Below are 6000 nucleotides of genomic sequence, written 5' to 3' on the forward strand. Positions count from 1 at the left end.
TTACTGATTTTGGTCTCGTTAAATTACCTGCAGTTTCAGTACTTTATGCATTTTCTTTGCCCAAATTTGTGCAAATATATCAACAGCTAATGAAAGGAGAAGACAATTTGAAAAGAAAGAAAAATCCACACCCAATATTTACATTAACTTATTAGCTTACCATGGTTAGTGATAAAATTGATGTGAGAACATGTATGAATTACCATGATAATTTTGTAAAGATACATGTCATGTGTTTATTAAGATTAGTGTAAACTAGGGTTGTCTAAGGGGAAGGGAGTACTCGAAACCGGTCTGATCTATATGGATACCGGTATCGCTTCTTCCCGGTCCGATTGGGGGCAAAGGAAATGGGTACTGAGAGGATATCGGAAAAAGTACTGGTATAACCGATCTGGTTGGTACCTTTAAGGTACTGAAACGGTACCGGTCTGATTGGTACCCTTAAAGTACTGAACCAGTTAATATCTTTAAGGTACCGGACCGATACCCTTAAACGTTCTTTTTAATGCAGTCGTCGTTTAACTGTTAGATAACAATTATGTTCTAAAAATAATCGTTAGCAACTATCAAAAAAGACTATTTTTTCCTCCCTAGCTCACCTAACACCCTCCCCCCTCCCCCTCCCCCTCCCTAATTTATTTTTTTAGCCTCTAAGCTTATTAAAATTTACTTGTGCCCTATCTTAAAACTATAAATACCCCATTTTATTCATTCAGTTTTCACCAAAACTCTCCTATCTCTCTTTTTCTAATTGCAATTGACGTTCTAGCAATCTATTATTTTGGTATAAATTTTTCAAGCATTAGCATCAAGTATACGACGACGTATTTTTTCTTGGCACTATACTACTAGTTGGACTCCATCATCATCAATTATACGTCAGCGTATAAATTGGCGTTTGGTATATTCATTCCAACTTGTATTTATTTTTATATTTATTTTTATTATACTTGTGTTGCTCTTTATTTTTATTTTTATTATTAAAAATGGATCCCAAAATAGTAAGAAACGTATTTTGAAAATTGACCAGGGGTAATGCTAGTTCAAGTAATCCTAATCCTCTTGATGACTTCACTCACATAGATGAAACACCTGTCTAACATGATGTTAATATTAATTATCAACCATTATATCACGAAACACTACCAGCACAGTATGGTAATTATGAAAATTTGAGTGAGGACAAAGAAAACATAGATGAAAACCCACTAGTGTTGTTCCTACAGCTCCAACTCGGAGTCAATCTCAATTAGGAGCTAATGTTTTGTTACCTCACACTAGACAACCACTTAAACATTAAAAAAAAGATCAAATTTTTGGCAATGATTTACGCATGATAAGGTTAATGAAGAAGTTATTTGTAAACTTTGTCAACAACGATTATCTTTTCAAAATAAATTTTGTCATGAAACTTCATCACAAAGTTGTTTGGCTTGCTAAGAAGGGGATCTCCGTTCTGAAATAAATCTTATTCGATCCGGGCATTGTTCTCATAATGTACAACCACAAGTATAAAAATACAAATAAATACTTGTCACTTGTGTTAGAAATCTAATGTTTATATTGCATTAAATAAAGTAAAACGCACTTCATATCCTTGAATTTTTTCATCCCTTAAAGTTTGTATGTATTTAAATATAATATTTTTTAAATTTTATCTTAAAAATATCCCTAAGTACCCTTATTGTCCCCTTAAGTAACCTCCCCTCCCTCCAAGACCAGTAGTGGTACTGGTATGGTAACGCTAAAAATCCTCTTACCCCGTACCCTTAATTTCTCTTAACCACAGTCCCCTTAAGAAACCCTTCTTACTGGTTCTGTCCCAATATCCAGTCCCCTTACGTACCCAGAACCCTTCCCTTAGACAACCCTAATGTAAATACTAGGTGTGAGTAGGGGTGGCAATTTGAGCCCAAACTCATCCAACCCCCCAACCCGCCCAAAGATTATTGGGTTGGGCTACAAACGTTTTAGCTTATATGTCTATTTGGGTTGAGCCCAAGTTAACCCATTATTTTTTGAGCAAATTATGTTATATACCTATTCTACCCAAAAATATTACCCGGCTTTACCCATTCTAAAAATAATTACAGTACATACCTATGCAATCAAAAATAATAACCCAGCCATCTATCTTCCTATTTTTGTTTTCTTTGTAGCTAACTTTTCTCCTCCCTTTTTCTTTCATCCCCTATCCTTTTTTCCTCTCTTTCTCTTTCTTCTCTTTCTGATGTTGCCAGTATCCCTATATTTTCTAAGTAGATGTATGATTTATCCACCTTTCCTTTCACGTCTTTATCATCCATCCCGGGGAGGAAAGGCTAACAAAAAAATCTATCAAAAAATAATAAAAATTTCTAAGGTTTTAGTCTGCGACAAAATTGTAAGGTTGTATAGGTAATCATCATTTGTAATGACCCAACTGATTGTTTTATGTATTTGCGCCTTCTTTCCCACTTTGATGCTTTACACACGTGTAATTTTGGCTTTATAACTTGCGAGGCTTATTTTCATTCCGAAAAGGCTTCGGGTTATTTTGGTCCCTTTGGTTCTTGGTTTAGAAGCCTAAGTTGGAAATGTTGACCGAAGTTTGATTTTTGTGAAAACAACCCTGGAACAGTATTTGCCTGGAGTCGAACGGAGGTCCGGAGGTTAATTTGTATTGCTTTACCGAAAGTTGGAAATTTATGTTTAGAGGATTTTCCAAGTTGACTGATATTAGATTATGATGTAGAAAATTGAGTTAATTAGATTAGGTGACAACTGATATTATTTCAGTTTAATAATAGAATTAAATCTTTTTTAAACTCTTCGCGTACAACTGTATATCATGTTGGTATATTTATATACTATACTGGTATCATATGTTAATTGGAGCCTTTTTTGGTTGTATTAGTTATATTTAATTGGTACACTGTTTGACTTTTCTTTAGTAATAGTAGAATAGTACAGTATCTTGAATTTTTTAAATTTTCCTTTATGCATGTTTATTATGTAATCATTTTAATTTTTTCTTTATGCATTTGTTTTATGTAATAGTATTACAGTACAATATCTTGAAAGACATTATTATATTAATATGTGGTGCACTATTTTTTTATTTTTCTCTTTATGCATGTTTATTATGTAATAGTAGTATAGTCATATATAGTTGCCTGGAATTAATTAGTAGAACCGTATACCCTATTGGTATAATTATATGTCATATTGGTATCATATGCTAGTTGAATCATTTTTTGGTTGTATTAGCTGTATTTAATTGGTATACTATTTGATTTTCTTTTAATAATAGTAATATAGTACAATATCTTGAAATACTTTATTATATTAATATGTGGTACACTATTTTTTTATCTTTCTCTTTATTCATGTGTGTTATGTAATAGTAGTATAGTCATATAGTTGCTGGGAATTAACAAGTAAAATTGTATACCATGTTGGTATAGTTATATATCATATTGATATCATATGGTAGTTTGAACATTTTTTGTTGTTGTTTTAGCTGCATTCTTACGTGAATTCTATTCTAAAATTATTTATATGAACATGATTTGCAGTACTGGAATTTTTTTGTGCCGATAGACATAGATTATGTGTATTATGTAATAGTTTCTATAGTTATAGCCAATTGTTGGAATGATCTCATACAACTATATACCCTATTAGTATACAGAATGAGCAAGTTGCTTTGCGAATATTTAGCTTGCAATGCGAGCATGTAATTTTCTCATACTTATATTGCATCATTTAATCTTTTGGTACAATAGTATAGTCGCAGATAATTGTTGCAATATTCTAGAGCAATCATATACTTTGTTGGTATACATGTATACCATATTAGTATCATATGGTACTACAAGTCTTTTTTGCTACTTATACTTTTATTGTATTTTCCAATATTTTATTATCATTTTTATTCCAGCTAGTATATATAGAGATTTGGTGGTTGTAGATTATGCTTTCTTGCTCCATAACTAGTTGTGTTACTGCTAATGGTAGAGTATGTACTGATATTTGTAGGGAAGGAGATCAAGGTTTGTATGACAATCACGTGTTGATTCTTAGTATCTGATTATGTAATTTATGGTGTTTAGCAGCAGTCAGTGTGATATTCAGTGAATTAGATGAAGTGACAACTCATATTATTTCAGTTCAATAATTGAATTAAGAAAATGAAAAAAAGACAAATGTATATTACACTAGTTATATTAAAAAAAGGTGAATATATATTTACTATATCAACTATTTTTCTTATTGTATAAAAATAAGAATAATAAAAAATAGTGAAAACAGTAAATGAGATTAGATTATGAAAAGAAAAAGAATAAAAAAAAGTTAAATGAAATTAGAAAAGGAAAAAAGAAAAAAATAAGAAGAAAACGAGAAAAAAGAAAAGGAGAAAATAAAAAAAACAAAAATAAAAGAAGCATAGAAATAAAAAAGAATTGGAGAATAAAGAAAAAATTCACCACAAAAACTATTATGGGTAGAAAATGTAATTAGTTTATGGGTAGAAAAATAAATGGATAGACAAGGGTAAATAGTTTTGTTTTCATGGGTAACTGTGTCAAAACCCGTTATTTTTTATAGCCTATTCTAACCCATGAAGTAGCCCAAATACAACCCATGAAGCTCACCCAAAACAAAAGGATCTCAACCCATCTTATCTAGAAATTTACTTAGTTGCCCCAATCAATTTTTTAATTTTTTTTTTTGTATTTTTAGTTTTCTATTTTTTCGTTTTTTCTGCACCACCCACCCACCCTACACCCTCCCCCTGCAAACCCCCTCAACTTATACTTTTTAAACTTACACATTTTAAATACTAATTTGTTATTTAAGAAAATATATTTTGATTCTCAAAATATTAATAGTATTTATTTACCTTTTATACATATGTGTATAAAAGGTAAAATGCTTTGTTTATGCAAGATGACCATGGTTCTAAAACATAGGTCAAGTTGGGCGGGTTGGGTTATGACTTATGACCCATTGTTTAGCTCATCTTGACGTAGCCCATCTTAGCCAAGTACACTTTGGGTTGGATTAGGCAATGACCCATTTATTGACCTAACCCATCTTCACCCGCCCAAATTCAGTTCAACCCGGCCATTTGCCAACCCAAGGTGTGAGCAAGTCTTTTTCTATTCAAAAGAATTGAAGAAACAATTGCGGTAGCTTATTATACGGCCATATAGCAGAAAACCAAATTAATATAGAGATATCTAAAAATGGTTTAATTTTTCTACATGGGCATTTTGACATAAGAATTATAAAATTCCAAAAAAAAGTGAATTTTTTTTCAAGTAAAAATGATATTTGAAAATTAGAGTTATGTTTGGACATGAATATAATTTTTGGTTGCTTTTGAATTTTTGTGAGAGATCTAAGTGAAAATTTTGAAAAACAATTTTTTGAAATTTTTCAAATTTTCGAAAAATTCCAAAATTTATCTTGAAAATTTTATGGCCAAACACTAATTTCGAAAAAAAGTGGAAATTTTCCAAAAAAAAAAAAGTGAATATTCTTATGTCCAAACGGGTTCGTAACGTTCAAAGTGAGTTCACTGATGAAGCGAGCAAAGATGAATAATTACCAACTTCTGAACCACAGCAATAAATGCAACTCGTGGCAAATTAACTTGAAGCTTGATAAGCTATAATAGTAATAATGACAATGTTAAGGTACCAATAGGGATTATATATGTGAAGGGGTCTTTATAACCACACCCTCCTTGCAGCAAAGCCCTTTAGAAATCACCAAAAAAAAAAAAGATGTACTCCTATACCTTCATAACATTGTCAATAACTGCTTAAGTCAAACTTCAATTTTGATTTCCAATATCTGCTTACCATTCTAAAATAAGAGTCCAAAAAGCATAATAACTAAACCTCCAACATTACAATAAAACCTGCAGTACTTCAAAAACATGATAACATAACACTATAATAAACTCAATTATAATAACAATAAATATGCAAAATCAAGATTCAAATT

Source organism: Nicotiana sylvestris, chromosome 5 (assembly GCF_000393655.2).
Source record: "Nicotiana sylvestris chromosome 5, ASM39365v2, whole genome shotgun sequence".
Classification (NCBI taxonomy): Eukaryota; Viridiplantae; Streptophyta; class Magnoliopsida; order Solanales; family Solanaceae; genus Nicotiana; species Nicotiana sylvestris.